The sequence below is a fragment of the Cornus florida genome, unplaced genomic scaffold, assembly GCF_030987335.1.
Source record: "Cornus florida cultivar Cherokee Brave unplaced genomic scaffold, ASM3098733v1 CherokeeBrave_3.0.0_Hap2_Chr10, whole genome shotgun sequence".
Classification (NCBI taxonomy): domain Eukaryota; kingdom Viridiplantae; phylum Streptophyta; class Magnoliopsida; order Cornales; family Cornaceae; genus Cornus; species Cornus florida.
This window is the reverse complement of record NW_026775580.1, coordinates 20,228,764-20,240,411: the sequence shown is the minus strand read 5'-3', so window position 1 is coordinate 20,240,411 and position 11,648 is coordinate 20,228,764. Positions and strand designations below refer to the sequence as shown.

The 11,648-nt window shown below is 38.0% G+C and overlaps 1 pseudogene; it reads right to left on the bottom strand.

The window, feature by feature from the left end:
* Nucleotides 1-2,396: 2,396 nt before the first annotated feature.
* Nucleotides 2,397-2,495, bottom strand: LOC132280266 (small nucleolar RNA R71; annotated as a pseudogene).
* Between the last annotated feature and the right edge of the window lie 9,153 nt (nt 2,496-11,648).

The window sequence follows — 11,648 nt, the reverse complement described above, 5'->3', positions numbered from 1 at the left end:
AGGAATATGAGCCACTTTTACATAAAAAATAGTTTTTGATAGTCTTGGATATACTTTTTTGAGAGATACAATTCTTAGAGAGGAAGAAAAGAGAAGAGGACGCTAGAGACACATTCTTGAGAGGTTTTCCATCTTCCTTAAGAAGAAGAGCACTTCTACCATAGAGATAGCCCTTGAGGGTTGGAGGACACTATTCATGAGTGGCTAGACATCTTCTTGGGGCTAAAGTTAGCCCTAAGCATGCTTTCTTTACATTAATTTATGTATTTTTTAGGGGATTTGTGTTGTAATACATGTTTTGACATATTTATATACATAAATCTTGTTTATTCAATGATTTGTGCGATTTAATTCTTTCAATTGATCATTTCATTCTATCTATATGTCTATGTATGCTAGAACTCTATCTCTTATGTTGTTGATGCATGTCTATGTGTGTTGATGCTATAAATCTAGAGATTGTTACGACATAGTGCTTAATAGAATGCTCTTGTGGTTTATTTGATGGTTCATACTCATTTCCTGATGGATTGTGCCTCTCCCTTAGTCTAATTAGTTTAATTTCCATGTCATTAGCTTAGATGCAGTGTAGCTACCTTAGTTGTTAAATGGGAGGACAATACATGCTTGTTATTTGATGTTCCATACTTATGAATGCAAGTAATATATTTCTCTAATTATGTGATGTGTTTGGATTGTGAGCTTAAAGAAGGATTAATGACTTAGTTTAATGTATTGTGCTATTTATTGTGTTGTTTAGACAATATATACTTAATTGGTCATCCATGCTTGTTAAAACAACCACACACACTCACTATTGTTGCAACATATGTTTTCCCCCTCATTAATTGTGAATTGAGTGTATAGAAAGGTGATGCTTAGTGGTGATCTCTAAGTCCCAAGACCTCTCTCTCTTGTTTTCTTTATCTTTAATTACTCATTTTATATTAAGCTTGTTTAATCTTAATCATAGTTTAATCAACCAAACAACCTACCTTTGATCACTCAACCTACTAACCCTAAGCATTGTTTCCATTACTTGTAGCCCTCTAATCCCTTGGGACGATCCCTACTCACTCTTGCTCCATTAGTAGTAGTGGTAGTAGTGGTTTTTATAAATTTAAACTTGACCCAAAAAGGCTTTTCTTGAACCAACATTCACTACATTAGTTTGGCGTATACGAATAGACCTCATCAGACCGTCAAATTTTGGCGCCGTTGCTGGGGATTTAATTGGCAAAGCCCTATTTTGGAACAATTAAGGATTAGTACTCTTTTGATCGTGTCTTTACTTTATTTTTATTTTTGGTTACTTATTATGTTTGTTCTTATTTGGCTAGGTGAAATTGAGCAAGAAGGTTAAGCAAAGGAGTATTCAAAGCAAGGAGCTAAGCTAAGCACAAAAAGGACTAAAAATTTATAAAAAAAAAATGCAAAGCATAGCAAAGTTTGGAAGTTGAAAATGAATTGTAGTTGCTTAAGGACCCTTTGTGAGATTTTTCTAACTCAAACTCTAGTTAAATCGTCGGCCCACGTGGAGGCTTGTTTTTCATTTCTTAGATAAAACATGAGCCCGTGTGGAGGCAATTTACTTTTCTTTGCTTGTTGTTTAAGCATGGGAGCATGGGATCATTGAATGTGGAGATTTGTTGATTGAATTGTTGCGGGGGTGAAGTGATTGTTACTTGCTTGTTATTTACTTTGCTAGTGTATGCATGGTCATAGGTCATTGAATCCTACTCTTGTCCCTCCTAATTTGCATCTTGATTCGGTTGTTCATAATCCTAGGGGGAGAGGTAGTTCTCATCACTCCATTTTACCAATGGAGGATTTGAATGATAACCATGTGAAGGACCTTGGTTACATAGACCAACAAGGCAACCTCCACCCTAATGTGCCTAGACCATTCATTCACCCATAACAACAAGGCCAAGTTCCATTGGAAATGCTTCGGCCAATATTTACTCCACAACCCCCCATGGTTCAAGCTAATCAAGGTGTTCGTGTAGCACCACCAATTGTGAATCCTCCCATTACATTAAGAGACCATTATGTGCCTAATGAATACAATGCACCCACTTGCATTCAATTGCCTCCATTTAGAGCACATCACTATGAAATTATACCAAAAACAATTCAAATGCTTCCAAACTATCATGGACTTCCTAGTGAAGAACTTATAAGCATTTAGATGAGTTTCTTGAAGTGTGTTCCACCGTGAAGTACACGGACATGCCGGAGGAAGTTTTAAGACTTAAACTTTTTCCTTTCACCCTTAAAGACAAGGCAAAATATTGGTTCAACAATCTTACGCCTTTTTCGATAACTTCTTGGGCGGAAAAGCAATAAGAGTTCTTGAAAAAGTACTATCTGGTTTCTAAGACCAATGCCATGAGAAATTCAATTAGAGAATTTTCTCAAGGGGATGGGGAAATGTTTCATGAGGCATGGGAAAGATTTAATGATTTGCTTAGAAAGTGCCCTCATCATGACATACCTGAGTGGCAACTAGTCCAATATTTCTTTGAAAGTTTACCGGATAATCACAAAGGTATGGTTAATGCATCCATGGGTAGTTCTTATCTTGATAAGTATGAAAATGATGTGTGGCAATTGTATGAAATTATGAGTGAAAATTCCATGCATAGGTCCTTATCTTCTAAAAATGGTAGAAACCTAGGTGGAAGGAAGAATGTCGGCTTATATCAACTTGACAACTCCAATGACATAGCCGCCGAGATGAAATCCTTGCCTCAAAGGTTTGATCAACCAAAATTTAGTGAATCAAATATCTTCCTCCCCAACTCATATTCATCATCGTGCATCTAATGAATCTTACATGACTTGTTCAAGTGTGTTGCATTCTACTTCCAATTGTCCCCATTGACATGTGCAAAGTGAGCCCCATGAGCAAGTCAATGTTATATTTGTTAATCAAGGGAATAATCCCTATGGCACTCATTATAGTTCAAGTTGGAGGAACCATCCAAACTTTTCTTAGAAAAGCCAAGGGGAAGGCTCAAACCCTCCCCAAGGTGGTTTTCAAGGGAAGTATGTTCCGCCACCAATGCAAGGCCAAGGTTCCCAAGGTTTTAAATCATCATCATCATTTCAATCACATGGCAATCAATTTTCTAATTCTCATTTCCCTAATCAACCATCATATTCTCAAGGAAATTCTAGGAGTCCCGCCTTTGAAGAGAAAGTTTTTACCGCTCTAGGCACTCTAGAGGTGAACGCTTAATTGTTTCATTCTCATTCTCAATCCATTGCTAAGCTAGAAACCCAAGTAGGGCAAATAGCTAGTACCTTAAATGCTAGAGAGAAGGGGAAGATGCCTTTGAATGCCCCACCAAAGCAACAATGTGTTGTGGAGAATCATTCCTCATTGGAAGGGTACACAATTGAGCATGTCAATACGGCAACCTTAAGAAGTGGGAAGATTGTGGACAAAAAAGTAAGTGTGTCCAATGAAGAGAGTGAACCGGTGAAACCAAAAGTTGATACCCGTCCCGTTTCTTATCATATTCCTCCTTCATTGCATATGCATGATCATTCAAATGAGAAAGTGTTAGAAAGTGATCTGAACAGTGAGTCCAAAATTGATTTGAAAGATGAATTGAACAAAGCTTTAAAAAAAGGATTTTAAAATTTTTTATGTTGATGATGTTTCAAAGAAAAGTTTTGAAAAAGTTTTTGAGCCAAGAGCTCCATTTTCGAATGCCTTGAAAGGATCCATTTATCTTAATAAACAAAAGACCAAGACCAATGAAATTATTGAAATGTTTAGGCAAGTGAAGATTAATCTTCCACTTTTAGATGCAATTAAGCAAATTCCGGCTTATGCCAAGTTCTTAAAAGATCTTTGCACCCAAAAGAGGAAGAACAAGAGCCAAGCACCTAGGAAAGTGGTCTTGACTGAGCAAGTAAGCTCAATCTTGCAATATAACACCCTTCCAAAGTTTTAGGACCCTGGTTCGCCTACTACTTCTTGCATCATTGGTGACCATGTCATTAATCGGGCTCTTCTAGACTAGGAGCAAGTGTTAATCTTCTTTCATACTCGGTATATGTCAAATTAGGCTTAGGAGACTTGAAACCAACATCGGTGGTTTTACAACTTGCCAACCGATCCATCAAAAAGCCTAGGGGTATCATTGAGGATGTCTTAATTAAAATTGATAAATTCTTCTTCCCGGTCAATTTCGTTGTCATTGGCACGGAACCGGTTCCAAATCCCAAGAGCTAAATTCCCGTTATCCTTGGCCGTCCTTTCTTGGCAGCCGTAAATGCCAACATCAATTGTAGGATAGGGGTAATGAAAATCTCATTTAGGCATATGAAAGTGAAGTTGAATATCTTCAATCCGACCCCAAATTCATTTGACAAGCATGAAGAAGTAAATGTTGTAGAAAAATGTCTAGACAATGAATGTGAAAGAATGAAGTCTTTGCTTGAAACCAAAACTTCAAAAAGTTCATCTTTAACATTGAAACTAAAGAATGATGTTTCAAAATCTTGCGTTAAGAGGGCATGGAAGCCCAAAGCTCATATTGACAAAGGACCAACAAATTCCTTTGAACCTAATCCAATAAGTTCTTTAGGGAACCGTTTGTTGGGTGGAATTCAAAGTACTTATCACCCCGACAAGGAGGGGATGTATTACAAGATGTTTGATCCAGGCTACAAGAGCCCAACGTCTTGCTAGAGACATTAAAGACTAGTAAAGGCTTCGTAGGGTTTACAACCATATTCCTCCCTCATTTTTGTTTTATCTTTTATCTCTTGTGTCATCTAGATATGTTTTGGAATTCATACACATGGCTAGGAATTTTGATTGAGTATGCATGCACTTTCATTCTGCAAATAGGCATTTTGTCCCTGTTCGATCAATCTCAAATAAGGTTCGATCAATCGAACAACCATTCCTGCATCCAATCATTGCTTTGTCCCATCGATCTGAAATTTCCTATATAAATCAGCACTCTGTATATCATTCGAGAATTCCTTTGGATCAATCTGAAAGTTCCTAGATTAATCCAAATTTTTCTTGGATCGATATTCACTCCACACTTAGAAAATTTTTGAGATCCATTAAAAAAAAAGGCCTCTCTATGCATCGTCCAAACTTCTCTGCAGGTTTTCACCTGTTCAATCGATCGAACCACCTTCTCGATCGATCTCAGCGTGATCGATTTCTACCTTTTGTTGACCTTGGCTTTGACTTTAACTGCAAGTTTATTTTTATTTTTGTTTTTAGTGTTTATTTTATTTTCAAAACAAAAAAAAAAAAACTCCAAAAAGATTTTCATTTTATTTTTCACTTTTATTTTCAATTACTTATTTTATTTTTATTTTAAAATTTTCAAAAATCCCAAAAATAATTTTCTTTTGTTTTATTTCCAAAAAAAATCAAAAAAAATATTTTTAATTGTAATTTTAATTTTTAATTTCCAAAAATTTTAAATATTTCAAAAAAAAAATTGTCGAGGTGAGATCGATCTTGACATTTTTTAGATCGATCTATGTTCGATCGATTGAAAATTTTCCCTGATCGATCGAACTGGTCGGGAAATGTTTTTAAAAACAAAACCCTAGGGTCATTTGATCGACTCAAAGATCGATCTAAAGACCTTCTCATCCCTCGCCGCTACAAACCACATCTCTCCCATCTCCGGTGACCATCCCGAGCCTCAAATCTCTCTCCCTCATCTCAGATCTCGTCCATCTCGCGATTTCCACCTCTCTCTCTCTCGGATTTGGTAAGTTCCAAGTTTTTCCCCTTGATTTTGACTTTCAATCTACCTATTTGTGATGTTTACATGCTAGATCTAGGGTTGCATGTTTGATTCCTTCCATTTTCGAAGTTTTGAAGCGTTTGTATATATATGTACATATATATATATATATATATATATATATATAGTTTTGTATATATTTCATTTCTGAATCAATTTTTGAGGGTCACGGGCCAAACAAGTGACCCATATTGTGTTGTTAATGTGTGAGAGAGCCCCACAAGTTTGCTTGGGTGCCCCTGTGCCTTCCACGTCACAGATCTGTGACTTTTCAAATTTCCCGTCCCAATTCGACCGATCGAAGTTTTCTCAGATCGATCATTCAAAGATCGATCGAACTTATCTCAGATCGATCTCATGGAGATCGATCTCACATTTTTGTGATCGGTCGAACTTCACAGATTTGCATCCCACATTTTACACACTCTCTTTTGTGATTTTCATACATGCCCAATGCCTGTGTTTTCCACATTAGATGCATTCCATACTTATATTGTTTAGCATGCTTCACTTACTGTCACTGTTTATTTAGCCCCATCATCACTTGCGTAGATTCATGTTTCTATATAATGTGCTTCAATTCTTAATGCCAATACTAACTTATATTGCAAGTGTTTTTCTTTCTGTTTTGCAGGCCATGGCTAGGGTCAAGACTGTTGCCCATGGACATTATCATCGCCGAGTCAGGCCCAGATTAGAGGGGTCAGGTAAGCCCTCTCATGTTCGAGAGTAGCCCGAGTATCAGGCAGGACCATTTCAGGTCCAGGATCCTGAGCAGCCTGAGCAGCTAGAGGATTATACAAAGGCTGATCCAGCTCAGTTCTCATTAGACAGCAGACTACAGTCTTCTGCTTCTACATCTTCATCATCTCATGATAAGGCTGAGCATACACCATCACCTTCTTCATCTCTGCCTCATGCACAGCCAGACCAGGCCTTAGACAGACCTCTGCAGAGATACTCACGCCTTACAGTGGTGCATGAGTCAGTTTTTGATATCTCTTTCTTCTCCCGGTATATCCTGACCCGGGCGGCCTACGAGGACATTGACCGCAGGGGCATTTCAGCCATTCTAGCCCCTATCACCTAACCAATTTACCCGAGGCTTGTTCGGATGTTCTTCCAGAACCTCCGACCTACCCCGAGTAATCTGGCGGAGCTGCGCACTACTGTGGATGGCCATCCTACCCGCATCACAGTGGAGACTCTGGCCAGATCCTACCACTGCCCGCATGCCTACCCTCCTGAGCTTGAGCTCGATTATCCCATCCTGGAAAGGAGGCCTTCTTATGCATTTATAGCCGAGGCACTTACAGGCCACTACAGTGAGGGTGACACATTTGCTACTCGGACCTATCTGCCCGATGACCTGTAGTTCTTTGATTCAGTCCTGTACCGAAACGTGTTCATCCCGGCCAAAAGATCCAGAGGCGCGGCAATTATTTGACTGCCCTGTATGCTCTCTACACAGGGTGCTGGGTTTCTATTCCAACCTTATACTGGACCATGATGATGAAGCTCTACGCAAACTACATCAACAAGGCCAAGCCCTAGCGGGCTAAGTATCTTCCATTTGGCCATTTATCACTCAGATCCTCCAAGATCAGGGCTATCCATTATGTCCAGATGAGCGCTCAGAGACAAGAGCTTGCCATTTTGGCAAGAAGGACTGGAATAAGAGCTATAATGCTCTTATCAAGAATCTTCTAGAGGACGCAGTGATAGTAGCAGAGGAGGCTGAGGAGGAGGAGATAGCAGCAGCAGCAGCGGATGACCCAACAGTCGATCCGGCTGCTATATATATGGATATTAACTTAGAGCAGGACCCTCCAGCAAAGGAGATCCCACATCACTTTCCAGCGGGATCACCATTACATTTCCCGAAGCAGGCTCAAAACGCACATCAATTTCCTAATCCAGTCATACCTGAGGTTCCAGCACCGACACCCAGCTTTGGAGAGCGTATCCAGGCCTTGGAGGACGTAGTTGTCTCTCTTCTGTTAAATGTGGTAGCTCTCCACTCCGATATCTTAGCTGCGCTGCAGGGCATATCCAGAGATATCAGGGGATCACACCCCACTCGCCCTACTTCATCTACCTGATTTCTCTATTCCTCTCTTTTATCATGTTATATATCTGTAATATATTCCTGCTATTTTCATACTGTTATAGTATTTTTACGGCCAGTCTGTTGGCCCAGACATTCTGATGTACATTATTTTTACATTATTTTTATCTTTCTATACATGCTATATTTTGGATGTCATACCTTGTATTGATATATCTATTTGTGATTGACTCCATCAGGTGCATCCCAGTGACTTCAGTGAGAGAGAGTGCTGCCCAAAATTTTTTCAGGACCATCCTTTTTCCTCTCTCCGTAGTTCATTTCTTGTCCCATTTACACTTGCATGTCCACTATGCACTGGTATTATTCCCCTTTGTTATCTAATGAGCTTTTATCCAGTGCCATCTTTTCAAGACCACAGTTAATTCCAAGTTTGGGGGGGTTATACCACCTATTTTGGATACTTATGTCCCGGCAATTCTTCACTATAGCTACACTAGTATACTCTTTCCTTTGTACTTTTTGCACATTGAGGACATTGTACCATTTAAGTTTGGGGGGTAATGGTGTTAATTGCAGTATTTGCTTTCAATTTAAAATTTTAAGCATGACTTGTGTATTTGAGGGATTATCTATGATTGGTCCATAACTAGCTATGACTTTGATCTTTTGAGGATTATATTGTTTAAAATTTAAAAATTACGTGACTTGAGAGTCCAATACTCCTTGTATGCCTTATGGATGTCATTTATGAGTAAATTTTTTGAAAGATTGATATCTTGCTTGCACTTGTAGTCCACATCATCCTGATTTTGCGATTATTTTAAGATTCACTCTAGGATTCTATACTAGCACAGGCGCACAATAGTATTCATTTGTGGGGTACATGCTTTATTAATTATTGAATTGGTTATATCCCAATTGGGCTAGTAGTGCATTGAAAGCTTTCATCTTGATAAAAGTGTATAACAAACCCTTTTCATTGAGTAGCCAGGATTCTAGCCTCATCAAGCACTGAATTTCTCGCGCTGAAAGGTGGAGGGCCCAAACTCTAGGTTATAATTGAACTTGAAAAAAATAATAATAAAAAATATATATATATATTGCAAAAGCAATAAAAAGTGAGGACTTCTCCCAAAACGTGAGAAGTAAGAAATGATTAGTTAGAGGTTGTTTTGATTTGGGAGTCATTGATCTAACGCTCGATCCCATGGATCGCTAGAAAGCTTAATAGATCACTACATTGCACCATGCTTCCATCTTTGATCTTAGGATTAGTAAAAAAAAAAAAAAAAAAAAAAAAAAAAAAAAAAAAAAAAAAAAAAAAAGATCGAGTGAAAAGAATAAGTGCACCTAGAACAATAAAATTTAATAAAAGGTCTACTATTTGTCTTGATAATCGATACTAGATTTGTCTGCTAGTTTGAGGGTAAGGTTGTGATCATTTCTTTAGTTAGCTAAGATAGAAACATATTTGATGCCGGTCCACTCAAAAGGATTCTAGAGTTGTTTTGATTTGCATGATCATTTTCTTGATGTGTGGAGGACTATACTTGCTTGCTTGATGTTAAAATTTTGGGAAATTGCTTGGAAACCCTCACGAGACTTCACTCGTCCATTAGGGGTGACCTAGGGGTTTAAAAGGCTTGTTGCAAATGCTAAATGCAATCGTGTTCCCTACGAAAATGGCGTTATCCATTTATTATTTTCTAGTTCATAGTTGTATAGTTGTTCATTTCATTCATTTACTTTGTAGTTCATTGCTAGGGACTAGCAATATTTCAGTTTAGGGGTGTGATGAGCGCTGAAAAGTGCCCATTTAAACCCCTTAAGCTTAAGTATTCTATGACCTTTATCTATCTTACTTTCCCATTTTAAACTAATTTTGTGTTATTGCCCTTTTTGGGTGCTTATCCCAAAAATAAGCTAATTCAGCCAAATAAGAGCTTAAAAGAAGCTAACTCAAGCTGGATGGAAGAAAGGAGTAAAGTGGAAGCAGATTGAAGCAAAGTGTTGAAATTCAGCAGGTTCGATCGATCAAAAGTTCATCGATATAGACTCTCCAAGATGGATCCAAGCTCTTTTGTCCTTATCCAAAGATCCCACAAAGTTCGATCGATCCAACAATTCTCAGATCAATCGAAAAGATTCCATCTTATCCTGTTGTACCACCCTACCTACCACTTTTGTCTCTTTCCTCAAAATATCTCAACTCTGTCCTTATCCTGTTGAGCCACTTTTACATAAAAAATAGTTTTTGATAGTCTTGGTTATACTTTTTGGAGAGATACAATTCTTAGAGAGGAAGAAAAGAGAAGAGGAGGCTAGAGACACATTCTTGAGAGGTTTTCCATCTTCCTTAAGAAGAAGAGCACTTCTACCATAGAGATAACCCTTGAGGGTTGGAGGACACCATTCATGAGTGGCTAGACATCTTCTTGGGGCTAGAGTTAGCCCTAAGCATGCTTTTTTTACCTTGATTTATGTATTTTTGAGTGGATTTGTTTTGTGATACATGTTTTGACATATTTATATACATAAATCTTGTTTATTCAATGATTTGTGTGATTTAATTCTTCCAATCGATCATTTCATTCTATCCATATGTCTATGTATGCTAGAATATATGTTCATGTGTTTATCTTTATCTCTTGTGTTGTTGGTGCATGTCTATGTGTGTTGATGCTATAAATCTAGAGATTGTCAAGACATAGTGCTTAATAGAATGCTCTTGTGGTTTATTTGATGGTTCATACTCATTTGTTGATGGATTGTGCCTCTCCTTTAGTCTAATTAGTTTAATTTCTATGTCATTAGCTTAAATGTAATGTAGCTACCTTAGTTGTTAAATGGGAGGACAATCCATGCTTGTTGTTTGATGTTCCATACATATGAATGCAAGTAGTAAATTTCTCTAATTATGTGATGTGTTTGGATTGTGAGCTTAAAGAAGGATTAATGACTTAGTTTAATGTATTGTGCTATTCATTGTGTTGTTTAGACATTATATACTTAATTGGTCATCCATGCTTGTTAAAACAACCATACACACTCACTATTGTTGCAACATATGTTTTCCCCCTCATTAATTGTGAATTGAGTGTATAGAAAGGTGATGCTTAGTGGTGATCTCTAAGTCCCAAGACCTCTCTCTCTTGTTTTCTTTATCCTTTAATTACTCATTTTATATTGAGCTTGTTTAATCTTAATCATAGTTTAATCAACCAAACAACCTACCTTTGATCACTCGACCTACTAACCCTAAGCATTGTTTCCATTAGTAGTAGTAATAGTAGTGGTTCTTATAAATTTAAACTTGACCCAAAAAGGCTTTCCTTGAACCTACATTCACTACATTAGTTTGGCGTATAGGAATAGGCCTCGACACCGGCAGCTAGTGAGTTCCATGGGAACTCTAAAGGATTCAACTGGAACCCCAACACAACGCCGCAAGTCTCCAAAGACAATGGAGAGTAATTAATTGCACCAATGCAATTAATTACACAAAACCTCTCATATCCCATCCGGAGCTCGTAAGAGCTAACCAAGGAAATACGAGAAGGATTTTAGGTCAACACACCTATCCAAATCCCGAAACCATCATCCTAAGAAAATAAGACACGAGAACCTAGCCCTAAGGCACACAATGTAACTCCTAACTCTCCAAAGAAGGACTCGAGTCAGTCCTGACTCATCGTCCCATGACGGTAAAAACAAATACCTCAATGACATCATGACGTCAAGACCACTACAAAGTCCTAAGAGATGACACCGACATCTCT